The sequence below is a fragment of the Panthera uncia genome, chromosome D2 (assembly GCF_023721935.1).
Source record: "Panthera uncia isolate 11264 chromosome D2, Puncia_PCG_1.0, whole genome shotgun sequence".
Classification (NCBI taxonomy): domain Eukaryota; kingdom Metazoa; phylum Chordata; class Mammalia; order Carnivora; family Felidae; genus Panthera; species Panthera uncia.
The window spans coordinates 7,294,324-7,316,529 of NC_064818.1; the positions used below are offsets into that span (position 1 = coordinate 7,294,324).

At 47.5% G+C, this 22,206-nt stretch overlaps 1 long non-coding RNA gene across 1 annotated transcript; it reads left to right on the plus strand.

Annotated features, from left to right (window-relative positions):
* Positions 1–1,315: 1,315 nt before the first annotated feature.
* On the plus strand, positions 1,316–10,081 carry LOC125933191 (uncharacterized). The gene is made up of 2 exons (XR_007460883.1): positions 1,316–2,293; positions 6,610–10,081. It is a non-coding gene; the product is annotated as an uncharacterized LOC125933191 (long non-coding RNA).
* Positions 10,082–22,206: the final 12,125 nt, after the last annotated feature.

Consider the following 22,206-nt stretch of genomic DNA (forward strand, 5'->3'; position numbering starts at 1 on the left):
GAGTGACCACGTGAGAAGGGTCACAGCAGAGCCCACACGAGCTTGAGGGAGGCTACCGTCCTGGTTATGAGAAGTGCAAGCGTCCGTAGGCCAATTTCTCAGCCTTCTTTGGGAAGAACATGCCATGTGAAGCACCCACCAGTAGGGCGCCACTTAGGAGTTCTCAGATTTAGGTAGACCCCCAGCGTGAGCTTTTTCTAAGCCTGGAAGCAAGATGCAGGTGGGCAAAGCAGGCATCGATAACAACAATGCCTCATGATGGAAAGGTTTTCCAAGTAGATTCCTAAGGTTGGAAGTTGTTTTTCTTTTTAATTTTACCGTATTGACATATCTGTTATAGGTACATGCCAGTAGTTAGCAAGTGGTTCAATCATGCATGTGGATACTTCAACAAAGAGGTTTTTTTTCTTTTGTTCTTTCTTTGCCTTCCTCCCTCCCTCCTTCCGTTCCTTCCTCACTCCTTTCCTTCCTTCCTTCTTCCTTCCTTCCTTCCTTCCTTCCTTCCTTCCTTCCTAAGAAAAGCATCAACACTAGATCTTACACTCTGAAAATCCTAATTAGTTCATCAACAAAGGACTTGTCATAACCCTCCATCTACTACAGAAATGGCAGTCGTAGTCCTATTAGAAATTAACCAATGTCGGGGCGCCTGGGTGGCTCAGTCGGTTAAGTGTCCGACTTCGGCTCAGGTCACTATCTCACTGTCTGTGAGTTTGAGCCCGCGTCGGGCTCTGGGCTGATGGCTCAGAGCCTGGAGCCTGCTTCCAATTCTGTGTCTCCGTCTCTCTCTGCTCCTCCCCCATTCATGCTCTGTCTCTCTCTGTCTCAAAAATAAATAAACGTTAAAAAAAAATTAAAAAAAAAAAGAAATTAACCAATGTCTCCGTCAATCAACAGAAAACATCACTGCCGTGTTGCCATATTGGGGGTGACAATATTTACATACCTGTTATCTTACTTTACCACGTCAAAACACATTATTCCCTCTGAAATATTGATGTCCGAAGCTAACTTGAGACCATGCAGAAGATCTTCTAGGACATTTCTTCTCAGTACAGACTATAAAAGGTAACAAAAACTGAGAACAAACTGAGGGTTTATGGGGGGTGGGAGGGAGGGGAGGGTGGGTGTTGGGCATTGAGGAGGGCACCTGTTGGGATGAGCACTGGGTGTTGTATAGAAACCAATTTGACAATAAATTTCATAAAAAAAAAAAAATTTAACAGAGAATGACGCTTTTTGTGTCCTGGATATTTAAATGCCATATGGTGCAACCAGACTGTATTTCTAGTATACGGCAATGAACTAATCAATCGCTCCACAAACAGTTATTGAGTATGTGCTTTGTGCAAGATTCCATGATGGATCCTGAAGGAGTTACCGACCCACACCCAATGTAAGTCAACAAATAACAAGACAGAATGTTTCCCTTTGGGAACCATGGATTTGGGAGAGATCACAAGAAGTTAATTGACAATTCAAAGCCAAGAGACAGTTGTTCCTTTCAAAAATGACCAACAGGAGAGTCCTGGGAGGGCTTTGTGAGGAAAGTTGGTCTTCAAACAGAGGTAGGGTTGAGGTGACTCATTTTGTAAAACTCGTATAACAAATTAGGGACACATGTCTTCCTAGCAGCTTCAGCTGCCATGTGGTGCAAAACAGACTGTATTTCTCATATTTATCAGCTAACAAATTCATCCATCAACAAGCATTCCTTGAGTATCTGCTTTGTGCAGGAACCAATGTTGGATCTTTTACATTTGTTTTTTAATTTTGGAACTTAATGAATTTCAAAACATATGTGTTGAATATCTGAGGACAGACTTTCAACCTCTGTAGTAATGTTCTGGGGGAAGTTGAGCCCAGGTCCCTAGAGCTAGCCTCCCCCTCTCTTCCCAGAGCCTCAGAGGCTATGTAGTTGGCATCCCCCATAGGATAGATCATTTGAAACCCACAGCGTAAGAATGATGGCATTCTGCTGAGCCTTTCACCACTCATGGGAACTTTGCATCTGAGTAAAAGGGAAGTCAAGACCAGGAAGCTGATGAATCTCGAGGGGCTACTTCCTTAAACTTTAAAGAAGCAAAGGTCCCTGTGTCAGACAGCGGAGTTGCTTCGGTTTAGAAGGAACTCATGCATGATAACCAAAGCGAAAACACAGACTTACTCCTTGTTGGTTTCCAGGTTCCCTGGACCTGAGCCACGAATGAAGAAGGGGTTGGTCCGTCAGGAAGGAAGGATGATCTGAGGTGCCGTGGAGCTGCCATGTTTGATGAGGCTGGGAGTGGCTGAGGTTTGGAAATATTTTTCTGCCTAAAGCTCTGAGATTGCATAGGTTTTCTTAGCCCTGCGGAATTCCTCTAACTGCCTGGGGATTTCTAGGTTTCTAAGAAGCTTGAGGTGGTTGTTAACCTAATACCCGGTTGAAGGGAGCCAAGACAGGCTTTCCATGCCAGCTGTGTAGTAGGCTGTCTTCTTAAAAGGCTCTTTAAAATCAGGCGCGTAAGGGAATCCTTCTTTCCTGAACTAGGGCGTCTGAAACCGGGTCAATGGTTCTCAGCCCCATCTTCCAGTTTGCTTTGCCTAAGCACAGTGTAAGCAAATAAATATCAATGAATTGCTTAATGATTTTCATAAGGTCCCATATTTTCAAGGCAAGGGGCTCTCCTGAAATGTTTGATCTACTCCATATGAATCTGTTTTCCAAATGGCCAGCACATGTTGAGGCCTGCTGCCCTCCGGGTTACAGGAAGATGCCTTTGATGGGTTAACCGCAGAGCAAGTGAGCTCTTTTTAAGTCCTTTTCAAAAGTTCCTTTGTCCTGCTGTGGATCTTGCCACTTGCATTGGATCAGCAGGAGACCGCTCCTGGCAAAGGGTTCTAGTACATTCTCCCTCTGATCCGGGTTGGGTCCCTGGGTAATGCCATCTGTAATCTGGAGTCCCAAAGGTTGGAGTTTAAGCACGAGGCAGCTGGGAAACAATTACCGAGCTCTAGGTGGGCCACACACTTTTCTAGCACTGCCCACCCAACTGCGAGGCCGGAATGAATTTCCTTAAAGCCAAATGAAATCACCATCATTCTCAACCATCTTGGGGGAAGGCTGGCCTTGCTATTAACAAAACTTCTTGGCAGCTGCCTGATGCTGCCCTCAGCGGGGTATTACTACGTTCGAAGCGGCCCCCCATATTCTATGGGCTTGTCCGTTCTTTTCCCGGCCTGGGCGGAAATGCGTAGACCATACCTTTCTTGACCCCTCGCGCACACCTAGTCAAAGGGTGATTCGGTTTGGCTTATTTCTACAGATTCTGAGACACATTCAGGTCACAGCATAATGAATGGACACACAGGGCTATCATCTAGTTGGGTGGCCATATTGGAGAAATTAAGGGCGAAGAAAAAGGCAATCCGGGTCCCTGCCGGCACGTGGGTGCAGTTCCTTGGGGACACAGCAATCGTTGAGGACCAAGATATGTTTTAGTTGTTCTATAAAAACCAAACGTGTTGTGAGCAAAGCTGAACTTTCAGTCCAAAAGTGTCGTAACTACTTATAAAAACACAGCAAAATGTATCGGAGAATAAGATTTAAGAAAAGAGAAACATCTTTTCCTCTTTGTTCTGTTCTGAACGGTTTTTTTTAATCATAAATATTACCATTATTAGGTACTCCTTCACCCTAGATTGACTATATACTTCCGAGATAACCTTTATTTTTTCTTGCCAGCTGTGATCCTGGGTATTCATTCAAAAGCAACAACTCCTTACTTCTCCATACTCTGTAAACTGCTAGTAGCTTTGGTTCCATCCGGTCAACATTTATCAGGTGGTGACTTGGGCAGGCCCGGTAGTATCTTGGCCTTTAAAAGCAGATGATGTTTCTTTTGCATGCTGTCTCTCTCTCTCTCTGTCTGCCTCTATCTCTGTCTCTCTCTCCCTCTCTCCTGATACTAATTTAGCTCCAGTGATGGCCAAAGCTCTTTTTTTCAGGCTGCTGGCACTTAGTTCTCTTCAAGAGTTATTTCCTTCTTAGGCAAGAGAGTCTTGCTAATTTCAGATAAGCCTTCAAACTACATTTTCTGTCTGGACTAATGGAATTACGGTCCACACAGCCACCTAGTCCAGAAATCTGGGAGTCTCTTCTTTCCAACTGTCTTCCCACATCCAATCAACCACCAGCTTCTGTTGGGCTCCTGTCTTGCAAAAATCCTCATTGCAGAGGTCTGTCCTCCCACACTCCCACTGTGGACTCTTTCCCCACCTTCCACATTGTACCTCTTACCTGGATTTGCCTCCAAATGACCTGCTGATTATTCTCTTTGTCTCCATCCTCTGTCCTTTCCTCATCCGTTCTTGTCCTTTCTCGGGCAAAGGTTACGTTGTTCTTGCCCGAATTACAATGCAATAACCACGAAATCATGCAGCTATGAGTCAAACTCATTGGCAAAGCTTTTTTTTTTTTTTTTAATTAAGATTAGGTCTAGAATTTTACTGAATGTTTTCCATTATCTATTGTCGTATGTCCATGAGATAAATTATATGATTGATTTTTGAATGTTAAACAATCCTTGCATGCCATATAAAATATATTTTATATGCTATTTATGCACACACTCACTTTGTATTTCTTGCTTGTATTTATTTAGTATTTTTGGATCTCTGTTTATATGTGAGATTGAGTCATCTTCTGTCCTTGTCTGGCTTCGACATTAGGATTATAATGGCTTTATAAAATATGTTGGGGAATTTTTTCTGCTTTTCTGTTCCCTAGAATGGTTATTTGTCAGGGGTTATTTCTTTCTTGAATTTCTGGAAAAAATTGTCTGCAAAATCTTCTGGAGCTAGTACTGCCCGTGGTATATTTTTGACTATTGAGTTCATTTCCCGCCACCCCCCCCCTCCCCCCGCCCCATTACTGGTTGTAGGTTTATTCGGTGTCAATTTCTTCTTTGTTAATTTCCATAATTTATGCTTTCTAAAAACTGTGCAGTGTATCTAAGGTTTCAAATATATTGGCCTGAACGTTGTTCATGTGATTATCTCATGATTTTTAAATATTTACTTTTTCTGTTTCAATGTCTCTTTTCATATCTAGTACTGTTTATTTCTGCCTCTTAAGAAAAAATCATTCATGCCAGGAGTTTGTCTGTTTAATTACTTTCCTGAAACAACCAGCTTTTCATTTTGTTGATCAGATGACCAACCATTCACTTCTGACACCATCACAAGAGTAATTTTTAGGAAACCCAAATGCACGTTTGAAGACCCACGCTGGGCTCGCCACCCTGCGTCCAGCCTCTGACCCCCTATCTTCTTCGCCAGCTCCTCTCACCGCACTGAGCCCCCGTCTTCTCTCCCCTCCAACATCAGATTCCTTCGGGGCCCCAAAATGTCAGCTCATTTCATGCTCTGTATCTTTGCACGGACTTTTCTTTTTCTCCCCTCTTCCCTCCAAGCCCCCACGCTATTCATTTGGTCCAAGTCTTTAAGTTCCATCTCAAGTTTTCCTCCTTTGCACTGACCTTGTACCTTTTTTTGCATTCCTATTTTTGCCTTCACTTCTGGACCACGAAATCCTTGAGGGTAGGTGCAATCTATTTTTCATCTTTATTATGGGCACTTTTAACTTCTTTTTCTTACCCCCGTATCACTCCTTTTACAAACAAGAAGCCTAAAAAGCACAGACGAGATTACACTGTGTCTTTTCCCTCTATTTTAAGAAAGGTTGGCATCCAAACCACTCCACGTGAGATACCAGCTAAATTAACATCCCCCTTCCTCCCTTGTCAACATGCACTTAGCATTGACCCACCTATTTGCTAACATCTTTAATCTTGCAATTTTTTAAGGCAATATTTATGTCTGGTAAGTTCCAAACTGCTTTATGTCTGGACATCTCAATGCACTTCAAATGCCAGACCAGATCTGAATTGGGCTGTCTAATGTCTTCCTCGTTGAGAGTTTACTTATAAAATTATGCACTGTTTAATGAAAAGGGGTGATCGTATTTCACGAGCAAGCCCCCAACTTTCCTATTGAGGCAAAATATTGCAAGTAGGTAATCCAAAGAAATCTGCATTCTAGCTCATAGTTTTTCTCACTGAGGAGCTTATACTTGATAAAAGTCACCCTAGATTTGCATACACCAAATAGGACGCTATTTAAAAGATGCTATTTAAAACCACTTCGGCTGAGTGGTTCCCAAGCACAGGAGTTAGGAAGCCTGGCCTTGACCCCCAGCTATACCCCTTCACAGCCCAGCGGGGACTTCAACCCCTGAAAGTCTCGATAGTCAAAGAGTAATGATCATACAGTGACCAAGTAGTGATGATTTAGGGCTAAATCATAGCGTTTGCAAGGAAATGCCTTGTGCGTTTCCCAGAGCACAGTAGTCTGGAGCACTGCATTTCAGTTTGAACTTGCACGAGAAGTCACAACTAAGCCTACCGTGCAAATGGTGATTTCTCATTGACAACACTATTACCCAGGCCTCTAGCATTAGCCGATTTAAAGAAAATCCCGCTTTCCTTGAGGCTCCGTTTGCTTTCTAAACTTTCTGGCCCCGACCAACACCCTTTGCTAATCCATTTTATTTTCCTTGTTTTCCTCCAGGGACGACGGACCGGACGCTGGGATTTGGAAGCCCGGTATTCTACGCTGAGCGCACACAGACCACCGAGTCGGGGCAGCCAGCCCCGCGATGCTCTTTGGTGAATGGTTTTGCATCAGCCCGAAGTCAGAGCGTCCCTGTCCTTGCTCTGCCTGCTCGGCACTAACCTGGCCACGCTCATCACCCCAAATCGGGACATCGAGTTTTCCATTCGCGAGAAGACTCCAGCTCACGCAGTGCCTCTCTCCCTCTGTGAAGGCGAGTAACCAAGCCGAAATGTTCAGCCAAAAAAAGCATTTGCCGACATCGCTTTAAAGTAATCATCTCCCCTCAAGGCCGGCCGCTCTTTCACGGGCACCCCATCCTGCCGCTGGGAAAGCAAACCTTTTCTGCGCTCATTCTGGGCCTCCACCAGAACTGTCCGGTAACTGAAAGTCATTTTGGGTTTTGGTCACCCTCCGGGCTACGGGCCCATTACCCATCCACTTTGCTACCGAAATCCGGGGTGACGAGAGGTCCCGGGGGAGATGTGAAGAGGCAGCGGCTGGCTTTGGCCTGATCAGCTGGCTCCCTTGCCCCCAGGACTGATAGAGCCTTTGCATGTCTGTCCCCACGGCTTCTCTGTGTCCTTGGGGCCCGTGTGGACTGGTGTGGCGCAGGAGGAGAGTGAGGGGGACTTGGGCCCCATCCGGGGTCTCCATGCTTCCAGTCTGCCTCAAGTTGTCCAGGAAAGGCTGACCCATATTCCAGTGACACATACCAGCTCTGAGCAGGACACATCTGCTCACTCCTCCTCCCCTTCCTCCTCCTGTTCTCCCTCCTCCCCCTCCTCCTCCTTCCTCGGCCAACAGGGCAGCCAGACCTGCATACCCGGTCTCTCTCGTCAGCCTGCTGGCACGATGGGGCTCAAGGGGGCCATCAGGGAGTGAGCCCCCCCAGTCTGAACCTCCTGGCCTCCCCCCATCGCGTGCCCTCCAGGGGCACGGCAGTAACCAGAAGGGTACAGAAAAGTCCATCTCTTGGGCTTGTTCACAATTATTTCCTTCCAGCCTTGGTTTTTGGAATGCTTTGCTGCGTTTCTTTTGAGTGGGCAGATGGCAGGATGCTGGAGGTGTAAAACAGCTATGAAAAACAAGATGATTCCGACAGAAGGAGTATGTACAGCCCCTGCTGGACCATCCCGATATTAATCAGGAGAACTGGCCTTTTGTTTTTGTTTTCGTTTTTTCCCCTGGGATCTTTAAAGTTTGCATGCCTTCTCTCTGCTTTCCAAAAAAAAAAAAAAAAAAAAAGGATAACACGTAAATGCACCACTTTAAGGGCTTCAGCTGGGAAAGCCGGTGTCATTTTTGGGATTCGGTTTATTGTGAGGACAAGCTCAAGCTGAAGGACCTCAGAGCAAGACCCGTGGCTTCGGGGAGGAACGCGAAAATGGAGCTTCGGGAGAGAAAGGCCGACGGCGGGTCACCAGTGATGGTGCCCATCCATGGTGCAGTAGCCGTGCCTGAAAGAGATAATTTCAAGTTGAGCTGTGGTTTACCGCAGTGTCCTCGTGATCGGCTGAGTGGTCAGATGTCAGGGGTGACTGAAAATAAGTTCATTTTCCCACAGTGAGAGAAAAAAGAAGAAGGAGGGGGAAAAAAAGGAACAGCCCTGCCCGTATGAAACAAATACTTGCACATTTCAGAGTCCAGCCGGAGCAGGCTTGAACGTGCACCCTCGCACATGTGACTTTTGTGAAGCCAGCTGGGGAAGAAACGACAATTATTGCCCTGGATTAGCCTAACACGTTACCCCTCCCCCGCCACCCCCGTTGAGCACAGACGGTCTTTCACGGGGCGGTGGCTGCGCCCCACTGTTGGGCCACTTCGGAAGATCTTTGGGGAACAAGGGTGGCACGTCTATGTCGTTATGTCGCCGGTGGGGATAAGGGAAGGACGGGTGGAGCGTCTGGTGATCCCACCCTGCGAGTGTGGGACTGAACACCGACCAAGGGTTCTCTAGACCCTCCTACCCGACCCTCCGGTGCCTCCGGGCTTTACAGAGGTGCCCGAGCTGGGTGTGCGTGAGGGCTCTGGGACTCAAAGTGTTAAAGTGTCCTCTGCAATGGCAAAAAATGGCTTAACCGCAGACTCATCCTGTGTTGGCCTAGTTGTGTGCTTCTGTGTGTGTGTGTGTGTGTGTGTGTGTGTAATTTTTTCTTCCTTTTCAAATACTATTCTCTTTCATGATCTCATATCCTAAAATGTCTGCTTTCTAATTCAGTGAGAGGGATTCCATGGTTCACCACCCAGCACAGGGTACTTCCTTCCATCACAGATGCCAGAAAAGCCCTGAAGATCTCAAAGGTGGAAACGCAGAGCATCAAAGCACTGATCGGAAGGCCAGAGGCTTGATTTGGAAATCACACACCAGGCAGCCGCAAATCCCACGTCCTGATGCCTTTTCTTTTCTCTTGTCCTTTTGTTCCTAATGCAATGCATTCTGACCCCATCTCTTCCATCCCACTGAGCCCGCAGCACCTTGAGCGATTCAGTGGCTGTAAACTCCCCTGCCGACTTTGTTTTGGCTGGAATCGCAACCCATATATGGGAGAATCCAGCCGAAACATCACAGAGCTAACAGCGCGCCTCCTTGCAGTGGTGGCCGGTCAGCAGAAAAAGGTGACATCATGGCTATTCCAGGACTTCAGGTCTGCAGCACAAAGTGACTTCCCTGCTCTACATCAGAGTCAGAACTTGGATTCGAGACAAAACCAACTCTCCCTCCCCATAAATATCTGCTCTGGGGCTCAAGACTATTCGAAGCGCAACGGCTCAGAAATGGTCCCTTTCCTTGGAGACCCGTCTGATTTTCCAAATCCAATCACAAACTTTTTAATAGCATGTCATGAACCTCTCAGCTCATTATTTCTCTTCAAAGCCCTCCGGTTTGCCAGCTTAGAGCCTGTCAAGTGTTGTTTGATGATGTACTACGCCATAAATAAACGCATAGGACATGCTAAAAATCCACCCTTCACTACTTCTGGCTTTCCCGCTAGGAATACTGCCATATAATCAGGGATGTGTGATTTGTGGCAATTGCCCTGAATTGAGGGTTGTTTTTTTTTTTTTTTTTTTTTTTAACGTGTCCAGTGTGTAATGTAGGTAATATAACAGATTTATCACCTTTACATAAATCCCATTTGTTTTTCCTCTTCCTGTTCCTTCTACCCCCTCTCACGGTTAGGACGTTGGGAGCAAAGAGTAGGAATATAGACAAGCCCTCTGAAATAGCAATCACGGCCTTACCCCTTCCTTCCAGCAGGGAATCAAGGTACTGGATAAGTTACTACACCTCTAATATCCACTGTTCCCTCCGATGTTTTTAAGTTGTGAGCAGACAACCATTTTACATGGGTAACTGGCCATGAAGGTCAGCACCAGAAGGGAGGTTACTGTTGTAATCAAATAAAGCTCATAGACGCTAATCTGACATGTGTTTTGACTAACTTTTTTTCACTGTATGGTAATTAGGCAAACACGACAAGCAGTCAACCCAAATAACTGTGTCATCTGTCCTGTTTTGTTGCATTTCGCGGTGAGATTAAGATAGGTTTCGGGCAGGGACATGCGAGTACTCAAATCCTAGTCTCAATCAGCGTCCTTCCCCGGTGGTCACAGGGGGCAAGATATGCAGAGAAAACAATGGTATGCACAGGGACTTTTCATTAATATCTACGGCTGTGGACATAAAGCCCATTGCGTGGTCCAGGAAGCATCGTTAGCAAAACTATAAAGTGAGGTATGTTAAAGCTTGATATATAATAAGAGTATTATTAGGGTTCTCCAGGGAAATAGAATCTATAGGAATATATATATATGTATATATATGTGTGTGTGTATATATGTGTGTGTGTGTGTGTGTGTGTGTGTGTGTGTGTGTGTATTTCTCCACTGGAAGTCCCAAAGTCCACCATCTGTAAGCTGGAGAACCCAGAAAGCCAATGGTATATTCAGTTCAAGACCAAAAGCCCAAGAATTAGGGAAGAGAGGTTGGTGTAAATCCCCAGTCTGAGTCTGACAGCCTGAGAACCAGGAACTCTGTCTGAGGGCAGGAGAAGACAGATGCCTCAGCTCAAGCAGAGGGAGCAGATTTCCCCTTCCTGCACCTTTTGTGTTCTATCAGGCCTTCAACAGACTGGACCATGCCCACACCCATTCGTGAGGGTGATCTTCTTTATTTAGCCCACTGATGCGAATGCTAATCTCTTCCCGAACCATCTTCGTAAACACGCCCAGAAAGAATGTTTTGTCAGCTGAGTGTCCCTTGGCTCAGTCAAGTTGACCCATTAAAATTCACCATCACAATAAGTACTTGTGGTAGGCAGACCGTATGGCCCCTCGAGATGTCCACCTCCTAGGCACAAGATTCTGAGATTATGTCCTGTTGCGTGACGAGGAGGGATCAAGTTTGCTAGTCCGCTAACTTTAAAAGAAGAACACTATCCTAATTACCTAGGCGGGCCCCATGTAATCCCAAGGTCCTTTCAGCGTGGAAGAGGGAGGAAGAGGAGTGATCTCCATGGTGATGTGATGGGAGAAGGCTCAGCCCGCTGTGGCTGGGTCTGTAGGAGGAAGGGGCCTCCAGGCAAGGAGGGTAGGAGCTCCCAGAAGCAGCAAAAGGCAAGACATCAGACTCTCACCTGGAGCCTCAAGAAAGGAACAGAGTTGTCCTGCTACCTTAACACACCGTGGGACCCACTTTGGAATTCTGCCTTCCAGAACTGTAAGATAATATATTTTTTATTGTTTTAAGCCACTAAATTTGTGGTAACTTTTTACAGCAGCCACCGGAAACTCTTACAGTACTTGATAAATCTTAGCTAGTAGCTAGTGATTTAACTTTTTCCCTTATCAAGTGATATCCTTCCTGATTGGCGAGCTTGGGGAGATCCACATCACATCAAGTGTCTCAGTGTGAATCCTGCCTCGCCTCAGCATCTGCCTAGTGTTCTCAAAATACGTGCTCTACAGGGCAGTTAAGAGCACAAATTATTCTTGTTGTATTGTTGTCTGACCTTAAGCAATGGAAACGGACTGTCTAACTGAAGCAGGAAAGGAATCTGTTGGCAAGATATTGGGTAGTTCCCAGAATTAACTGGAAGACCGGAGGATCAGACTCAGAAAATTAGCGGGAGTCAAGAAAGATTGGGAATCGATCAGAGCTGGAAGGGTTCGGAGGTTGCCCCTGGACACTCAAGGCCAATAACACTGGACTCCCAATGCCACCACTGCTTCTGTGAATAATTGTCTAACTCTCTATCCTTGTGTCCCTCAAGATTGCATGTTCTGGGCAGAAATGTCCGACTGAGATCCTGCAACTGTGACAGAGGTGGGTCACCCTCTTTGGCTTTTACAGCGATTGATGGTGCCCTACCTGCAACCAAGACATATACAATGAGGGTTCTCCCAAGTAAGAAGACGTTGGGGCCCAGATAACTCCCCAAATGACACATATCTATTACACTTAAGTCCATGCAGGCGGCTGGGATTGAGCACCATAGCCTGGGTAGTCTCTAAACAACAGAAATTTCTTGCTCACCGTTCTGAAGGCTGGGATGTCTCAGATCAGGGTGTTGGCAAATCCAGTGTCCGGTGGGGACTTGCTTCCCGTGTCCTCAATGGCCATCTTTTCACTGTCTTCATATGGCAGAAGGACAAAGGAGCTCTCTAGGGTCTCTTTCATAAGGGCACTAATTGCATTCAAGGGGTTCCACATTTATTGCCTAATTGTCTCCCCACCTTCAAATGCCATCATACTGGGGATTGGGTTTCAACATAAGAATACGGGCAGGGGGACACACAAACGTTCAGTCCATAGCACCGAGCATCAGTGTTCTTGCCCACACCACGGGGATAAGGATTTCTACTGATTCTATTCCACCCCAAGTGCAAGGTACATTTCAACTACAGCAGCTACTGGAAGTTTCCTGAGCACAAGCGCTCACCTTCACACCTCTGCTGTTCCTTCTGTCTGAAATGTCATCTCTCCTTATGTGTCTTGTGACCTTCTACCCGTTCTCCAGTACCTAGTGTGCTCTTCCTGGGCCTGTCGCGCTCTCCAGTTTTGGGTTCCTCTGTTCTGTCCTGCTCTGGAAGGGACCTACTCCGGCAGGCTATGTTTCCTGGGCTTCTGACTGGGTAGGCCACCGGGGGGCAGTGGCCGAAGATGGCAGGCCAGGAAGAAGAGAGAAACCTACCATTCCCCCGTTCCTTGGGTAGTATCTTCCGATCCAACCGTGTTCCTTCTTTCTGGAAGGCCTTTGTTCTAACTTCTGCCAGGTGACCCTAGACCCTGAGCTTCATGAATACCAACTCTGCTCCTTGTCCCTAGAGATGGTGGCCCCGTGCTTCCTGCTGTTGCTAATCGGGGCGGGGGGCTGGCCTCCCCGTCTTGTCTGGCTTCTTAGCAATTCCACAACTTGGAGTTCTTGCTACTGTTTCTATGTAACAAATTATCCCCAAATTCAATGGCTTGAAACAACCGTTCTGAGGGTCAGGAGTTTGGGAAGGCACAGCCAACAGGGTTTCTCTCGTCTGGGCCTCAGCTGGGAAGACAGACGCTGAAGGTGATGTGACACCGGACGTGGCGGGGGGCGGGGGGTGGGGGCGCTGGAATCGTCTGAAGGTTATTTACGCACATGTCTGCTGCCCGGGGTTTTGATGACTCAAAGGCTAGGACTGCTGACCAGAGCACCCACACAGGGCTTCCCATGTGGTGCGACTTCCTCACAGCACGACAGCCTCAGAGCAGTCAGACGGCGCCCACAGTCGCTCAGGCCCCACAGGCCAGTCAGTGTCCCATTCAGCAACAGACGGAAGTCCCCTTTCACGTCCTAACTTCTGAAGCGGCAGGGCATCGCTGTCCCCCTTCTCTCTTAGTTGGAACCGTCACATGTCCACCCAGGTTCAACGGGTGGGGGAAAGTGGGGGGTACAGACCACGACCCTCGATGAGAGGAATGTCAAAGAAGCTTGGGGTGTTGTTTTAAAACCGCCATAGCTCGGTTGTCACCTTCAGGACAAAACGGCTCCATTTTCCTTACTTCGAATATTTGCTGTTTTCCCAATCGGACCCTGAACATGGAGTTCAGTTCTTATTCGCTCTATTAAAATTTCCCAAATTCCCCTGATTGAAACCGGTGGCTCCCACCTTTGTGCTACCGTGACTCACGATAACATTTGGATAAACCATTGTAACCATACACATTTCCCGTACTAGACGGTGGGGTCCCGGAGGGGCCGAAACTTATCTATCTCAGCTTGCTCCTTTTTTTAAAAAAAGTTTTTTCTTGATGTTTTTATTTTACTTATTTGAGAGAGAGAGAGAGGTGTGGCAGAGAGAGAGAGGCAGAGAATCCGAAGCAGGCTCTGCACTGTCAGCACAGAGCCCGACGCGGGGCTCAAACTTACAAACCTCGAGATCATGACCTGAGCCAAAGTCGGACATTTAACCAACTGAGCCACCCAGGTGTCCCTCAGTGTGCTCATTCTTGGCGCATGCCTGGAACATGGTGGGCAACGAACGATATATATTGAGTGAATGAATGAATGCATATTTTACTGTAATATCACCGATCGCCAGAACCATTTTGGACTCAATACCTGGAGAAAATTGGTTGGAAGCACCCACAACTTTGCAAAGATTTTGACCCTTGCAATGGAGCAACTCAAATGCCAGCAAGGCCTCCCTCGCAGGTAAATAAGCGAAGCAGGTGAATGCAGAGGGTAGCAGGGGTGAGGCGGGCTGTGGTGAGTGTTTGCCCCGTCTAAAAAGGCCACCCGAATGCGGCCCTTGACACTTCATGCTGCCTGGGACTGAGGGGGTGGCTTAGTGTCCCTAGAACTTCTGCTTTTGTAGGAGAAACAAGAATCTTACTATTTTTTTAAACACGAGAAAAGCACACAGTTTTAATTCTCTTTTTTACATGCACGTGGGAGTCTTTAAAAACTTTTAATTGAAGTTGACGTACAGTATTATATTAGTTTTGTTGTTGCTTGTTTATTTGTTTCTTTTTTAGATTCCACGTATAAGTGGTGTTTGTCTTTTTCTGATTTATTTCACGCAGGGCCTAGAAAGCAGTATACTAAATAGAATCTTGATTTTTATAATATCTTCTGATTTCTTTTTTTTTTAATTTTTTAAATATTTGTATATTTTTGAGAGAGAGAGAGAGAGACAGAATGCGAGCAGGGGAAGGGCAGAGAGAGAGAGAGGGAGACACAGAATCCGAAGCAGGCTCCAGGCTCTGAGCTGTCAGCACAGATCCTGACATGGGGCTCGAACTCACAAACAGTGAGATCATGACCTGAGCCCCAGTTGGACCCTCAACCGACTGAGCCACCCAGGCGCCCCTATAATCTCCCGATTTTTAAGTGTTGTGAAGTAACGCAACAGTTTTAAAACTCTTGTGTGGGCCAACCCTCTGCAAACCAAACTCAACATAACCAAAGGCAGGATTCTGCCGGGGCCACTCATTCGTGTCTTCTGATTTAGAGCTCCTTGGGGATAATTCTCTGATAACTTCATTAACCCAAACTTTCATAACCTGAGCTCATTCGTCCTAAAAACGTAATTTGTGAGAGAGGCATATAAGTTTGTTAACTATTTAGACTCTTTAACATAACAAAACAGACAATAATCTAATAGGATAATATAGTAAACTGCACTTGAATTTGTTCAGTTTGCTTTATGATGCCAACCTTGTTTGCTTTAAACGCTGCAAACTGGGGCACATGGGTGGTTCAGTCGGTTAAGCGTCTGAATGGCTCAGGTCATGATCTCACGGTTCGTGAGTTTCAGCCCCGCTTTGGGCTCTCTGCTGTTAGCCCAGAGCCTGCTTCAGATCCTCTGTCTCCTCTGTCTCTGTTCCCTGCCTCTCTCTCTCTCTCTCTCTCTCTCTCCCCCTCTCAAAAATAAACATGAAAAAAGAAAGCTGCAAACCTAAAATTCACAAGAGCTTCATCTTTGGAGGACAAACTATTTTCTCCATATTTTGCAACTGATCAAATGCTCGCATGTTCAGGGAGAAGATACAGGTTGCTATCAAGTGATTCGCTCACTCTTCGAGCTCCTCATACAGATGACAGGCAGGCCGATGCCTCTAAGTTACGTAACTAAAAGAATATAAAAGGAGAGCCCTGGACAAGAAGTCTGGGTAACTGTCCTACACTCTGCCTGACACACGACGGGCACTGGGCGATGCTTGCATGAATTACACCCAAAGGAATGAGGAGCGGCCGTGAGACTTTGGGCAGTGCACTTAAGCTGTTTGTGTCCCCCAGTGTCCTTTACGTTTAAAATGAGATATTTGATGGGGCGCCTGGGCGGCTCAGTCGGTTAAGCGTCTGACTTCCGCTCAGGTCGTGATCTCCCGGTCGGTGAGCCCCGCGTTGGGCTCTGTGTTGACAGCTCAGAGCCTGGAGCCTGCTTCGGATTCTGTGTCCCCCTCTCTCTCTGCCCTCCCCCGCTCACGCTCTGTCTCTCTCTCTCCTTCAAAATTCAATAAACATTGGGGCGCCTGGGTGGCTCGGTTGGTTAAGCATCCGACTTCAGCTCAGGTCACGATCTCATGGTCCGTGAGTTTGAGCCCCCGCGTCGGGCTCTGTGCTGACCGCTCCGAGCCTGGAGCCTGTTTCAGATTCTGTGTCTCCCTCTCTCTGACCCTCCCCCGTTCATGCTCTGTCTCTGTCTCAAAAATAAATAAACATTAAAAAAAATTAAAAAAAATCAATATACATTAAAAATAAAATGAGATATTTGAAACAGTCATTTTACTTTTATTACCTTGGTGAACATGTCCAGCACAAAGCCCAGCATCATGATGGGCAGGCTCTTCATTTCATTCCTGTGGCCCCAGCTCTAAAATTCTATAAGCAAGGGGTTCCAAATCGTAGAGAATGCATTGGCTGGTTATGCAACTACCTGATGACATCTCTGTCCTCTACTTTTGAATCAGGGGCGGGGAACGGACCGAGATCTGAAATTCATCAAAAGTCTCGGACTGCAAACCCCGGCACACGCACACCTCGTGCACACACACACACACACACACACACGCACAAGCGGCATCTGGTTTCTGACATCTTCTTGTGACTTAGGGCAGATGCTATGGAGCTGAAGTCCCTGGACCCCTATGTTTGAAGATTCCTTCACTCCATATTTCAGTGAAGCTTTTTCATGTGTCTGACACCAGCCAGGGAGTCTTTCTCTCTCCCTATGGAGTGCCACACCGCAGGACGTTTATCCCACACCCGAAGCGTGTCAGAGACGACTGCCCAGAAATGCTTTATTTTGCTGAATGGACCGTCTTCTTCCAAGTCTACTCATCCCTGTGCACGTCTGCAGAGACACAACTGCGGGTGACCAGTGACCAGAGAGCGGCCAGCGGGGGGGTTCCCCTGGTCAGCCCGTGGCTGGCCTCCCTCTCCATCGCGTTTCCCTTTCTTCTTTCCTGCACCCCCAGCTCCTGTCCCGGCTCTGTTCTGTCCTGTTGTACCTCCTTTCTGTCTCATCCCCTCTACCCCACACACAGCAGACCCTCTATGTGTGACACGCTCTTCAGAGGGACCTGACGAACCTCTTCTGACAGAAAGTTCGGACAGTCCTCTAAGCTGCCAATCAGAGAGTCAGATTTTGTAATAATTCCTGGAAGGAAAGCCTTTGTTTTCAGTTCTGCGTGTCCAACCGCCCACGCCACCCAGCCTTCCACAGAGACGCCCAGACCTTCTGTCTCTGGGGACTGGGCTCAAAGCCGGGCTTCGTGCGAAGAGGGGGGTCCCGGGCTGCGGTGGAGGGTCCGGGGACGGCAGTTTTGTGACCCCATCTTCGCCTCCCACGTGCTCTCCTTCCTGCAGGGCTCTGGTCTTTTTGCTATGAGACTCCTTCTCTGATGTTTTAAGATGCTGTTGAGATTCCGCCCGCTGGGTCAAGGGCCCTGTCCTTAGTCCTATGAGCATTTATTTACCCCCCCTGTGCTGGCCTTGGTTCCTCAGGCATCTTTCCCCCTGTCTGGACTGTAGACCCCTTGGGGCAGGACTGAGTTCAAGTCACCGTTCTGTGCTCAGCTCCTAGCCCACGACGGTGCTTGACCAGCTGGCTACTCTCACGAGAGCGTGTTTCTGTCGTGCGTGTGTGACGTGAATAACTCTGCGGGGCTACACGTCATGGGACGCAGAGCCCTGTGGCTGCGGATAATCCCTGCTGAGATCACACGAGTTAGTGGTGTTTTGGGTTTCAGTTCAGACAATAGTCACGGGGGCAGCAGAAGGGAAGGGTCTCTTCCAACACGTGGGCCCTGAACACTCACCCAAAGTTTTTGGGCCACACCGAATTTTTCTTTGGCCTTCTATAGCTTTGTCGAAGACAGAGGCAGCGTTTAGGGAAATGTTCGGGAAATGTCTCAGGGTAGCCAGCTTGAGCGAGCTCAAAAACACTTCTCTTCTCCAGACCAGGCTGCCCATGGGATTTACCCACCGCATTTTGGAGCCTCGGTCCCCGGCCAGGCCGGGGGTAGGGGGTAAGCTTCCACGATACTCTCGAAGTTGCCTCATCAGGCTTTGGCTCTAACATGACAGTGACCATCTGTGCTGCCCAATCCCTGAAAGGAGCGACGGCTAAAGAGGCAGCACACTGACATTCAGGCTGGAGGGAGAGGGGCCCACACGGAGACTTCTCCCTGGTCACCCTCACTGCATCCAGAGGTGGGAGCCGGGGACAGAGTTCCACATGGGCTCTGTCTCTATAGACGTGTTTCTATAGGATGTCCGCACAGACCTTGGAAATCGGCACCAGCTTTGCCCTGAAAAAGCTTGTGGCATCCTCTCCCAATGTCCCCGCTGCCTTCTTATCACCAAAGGAGTTCACGGGTAGCCCGCTGCCCTTTCTCTGGCCTGAAATTCACTGACATTCTGTGAAAATACGACGGAGGCTTCAGAATTCTGAGCCAGGTTTCTGCCTTTCCAGGAAGAGAGGGGCTTCGTACCCATACACTGCGAAGAACAAGAAGCTTGCCTCCAGCGCCCTTGGCACTTTTCTGCTCCTTGCCTCCTCTCCTCCAGGCCTGGATCTGTCCCCTGCGGCCTGGCCCTCAGCCAGCTGTCAACTAATCCTTGCTAAGGTGCTAGGTGGCAAAGGCTCACGGTTACTAATCCTTGCAGGAGCCTTTCCACGTTAAACAGAACTTTGTTAGTAAATCAAAGGGCATTAAAAAATCATCGCCATAGCATAAAAACAATTTCTTTATGCTCCCTATAAATCCTTACCTTTGGAAATGAATGTAGTTATGATCATAACCTATTTGCAGTATTTGGGCGGGCTTTTTTCCACAGAGAAGTACATTTCACGCATTTCTAAGTGTCCCATTCTTCCTCCTCGTGATACTTTGAAGGTAATTTCTGCAGCATCGGCCCATCTCAGCAGGAACTCCTGCTCCCAAAGCCAACAGTCCTCCCCCTCTGCCAGCCTCTGCACCAATGAAGGGAGCCTGGGTGGGGGACCTCTGGATAGCCATGACCTTGTGCCCACCTGTGCCTAACCCCCGCCGCAGCTGAATGAGCAGGACGAGCGCCAGATTCAAGGTGAGTCTACCTGAGCCTTTCCCCTAGACGTGCGCCATTAAAGCCACGAGAAAGGCTTATCTTGTAGCTGAACCTGCGACATGTTAGCCGAGAGGTGGGGTTTCCCGAAATTATGTGCGGAGAGAGGTGGACGGGATGGTGCCTCCGTGGGGCCCAGGTCCATTCCCACTCCCGACGTCTGTGGCACACACCTGTATTTTTCGGTTAAGCCAGCTTTGGCTCATTCTTATCTCTTGCACATAAAAGAGTCCAAACTACTTACGGTAATGTTGATAAGAGCGGCCACGCTGAACATTCGCCAGAGACTTGACTCACACTGGCTCACTTAATCCCTCCTGTTACCTAAGGAGTTAGCTCAGAGATGTTGAGTAATTTTTCTAGGATAATCCACCTTAACGACTTCTGCCCTGGGATTTGAACCCTGGTCTGTCTGATGCTACTACTGTCTTTGGTCTTATGTGGGCGTGAGGTATTTCCTTACATGGGCGTAAGTAGGGGGAAGAAATCAAGGCCTTCCAGGAATAAATTTCAGCCAATCTAATCTTCAGGGGCCGAAGAGAAGACATCATGAAGTAGAAACCACGACCTGCTCAGCCCCCTGGAACAACCCCGTGTGGATGGCAACACTTCTTCACGTTCCTAGCCCCTGGCTGCCTCCACGAGCACTGCCCTCTCTCCAAAGCAAGAGAAGTGAGGTTGAGCCTATTGCCCAAATATGTCCATAATCCGTTTGGGATTATCCAGGGCACCTCTGTAAAGGGCTCTCTTGCCAGCCACCTGTGCCTGGACCACCTTTCCTTGCTTCTAGACCGTACGTTCTTAGGCTATTCAAACTAGTGCCAGTCCGTCTATCTATAAAATGTTAGTTGGCCACCGTCTACAGGCCTGTCCTAATCTTGAGCATGCAGGACAAATCAAACGCCATTTCTGCCCCCTGAGAGACCTCAGTGGCATTTGAAGATCCTCCCTCACGATACCATGCATCAATACCAGATGAGAGGCACACCGGCTCTCTCCAGAGCTCAGAGGAGGGGGTAACTAATTCTGTCCGAGGACTTTGGGAGCTATGAGATCTGGCACTAACCTAAGGAGAGGAAATTCGCAAGTTTTAGTCTACTGTGGTTAATCATCTGTTGGGAACTCACACTGAATTGCGAGGCTGTTTCCCCCCACCCCCCGTGTTTCCCCTCAAGGATACCATGATCTCAGGAACTGACAGAATGGGTTACAAACCCCCACGTGCACTAAGGATTGTTAGCCAGCCGTTCAGGGGTATTGCCTCAGCCAAGAGGGAGTCTCTGAGCAAAGGCCTTGCTTTGTGCTCCTCATGAACAACAGCACATCTCTTCAGAACGTCAGCCCGGTGGAGGAAAAGGATGATTTTCTGCATCCTAGAGATCTTCAAAGATGGCCACTTGGAGCCATGACTATACGCAAAGCTTATCTCCCTCCAAGATGGGCACAGGGGAAGAAAGTTGTAGCTGGACCAGAAAGGCAGCTCAGGGTGGAGAATAGAGTTTCAGAAAATTCATACAAAACGACTCCGTTGGGAATATTTTTTAATTGCAGGCAAGTGATTGGGTAGGAAAACAGTCAGCGTTCCCAGTGCAAAGACTTTCCATCCTGGTATTGATCTTGCGGCGATTCCGAAAGCCGTTTTCAGGGAAACGGTCACTCTTTCCCTTTACATAATGTTCATAAATGTGCAGGCAAAATAAATGCGTCATGGATGAAATTGCCAACCAGAATACCACCACCCGGCTGTCTCATGTGAGCTTGGTTTATGGATCCAGTGTTCTCCAGTGAGCATCGCAAATCCACATAATGTTCCCGAGTGCTAAATTTGGAGCTCTGATTTAGCTGACAGATGTTTAAAATCACATTGAGTTGGACAACTCCCTGAGGAGGACACAGCTGCAGATGTGAAAGAGAGCAAGTTATTTCCAGTTAAGGTCGGCGGGAACTCAGCCTGAAAACCTTCCATCTCCATCCGCCTTCTTCAGACAGGATGAGATGGGCGAAGGAACGTTTGCATGCTGATTCCACCCACCCTTGGCCAAACCTCACCCTCTTGTCAAACTGTTTGCCAAGATAAATGCAGAAGTTGCATCTTGGGCCAATTGTGGGTGCTCCAGTCAGCCTTCATTGAGTATAAAGGGGGCTGCCAGCCCTTCAAAAAGTGTCACAAAGCCACATTTTGGAGCCTCTCTGGTGGCATCTTAAGCTGCGAATGAGGATGATTTTGGAATTCTGTACTTGGAGATTCTTCGGATGTCAACCACTCAGGATAGGTGGAAATTCATGTGCTGAATGAGGACAGAGAGGCCATGGCTCCATTCTCCCCCCCGCAACCCCCCAGCCCTCCTCTGACATCCAAAACAGTTCCTCCTTCGTTTTTTAAAAACAACAAATTTAAAATTATCCTAGAATCTTCATAACAAAAATCACATATTTTAGACTTGTTTCAAGACTCAGACTGAAATGGATTTGTTTAAAAAAATTGTCTGTGCATTTGATGTGGGAGACTAGTGACCTTTGGTATTTTGTGTTAAAAAAAAATGTTTGATGTCTAAAATTTCCCTACTGAGCTTGTATTGTTTCTAGTCTCTTTCCATGATCTTTCCAGCCTACATCATTCCCCACATTCAAAATCAGTCCTTTATTTACTCAGCGGAGGTTTTGACATAGTCATGAGCTCATCTCGATGGCAGCTTCAAATCAATGCGAATCGCATTATGATGTCACAATTGATACGATATGAGTGTTAAGTTAAAAGATCGTAAAATGATTTTAGGACAGAGCCCGAGAGACATTTCTCGTGCAGTCAGGGGAATGGCAGGAAGGGGGCCACCGAAGGTGCACTGCATTCGCATCAGGGAGGACTGTGTGCACAGGTTCTTACACAATCCGCCTTATCATTGGTGAAAATTGATGGGCAACTGGCTAGGGTGACAGAATGGGTGTGGCTCACAATCTTCAT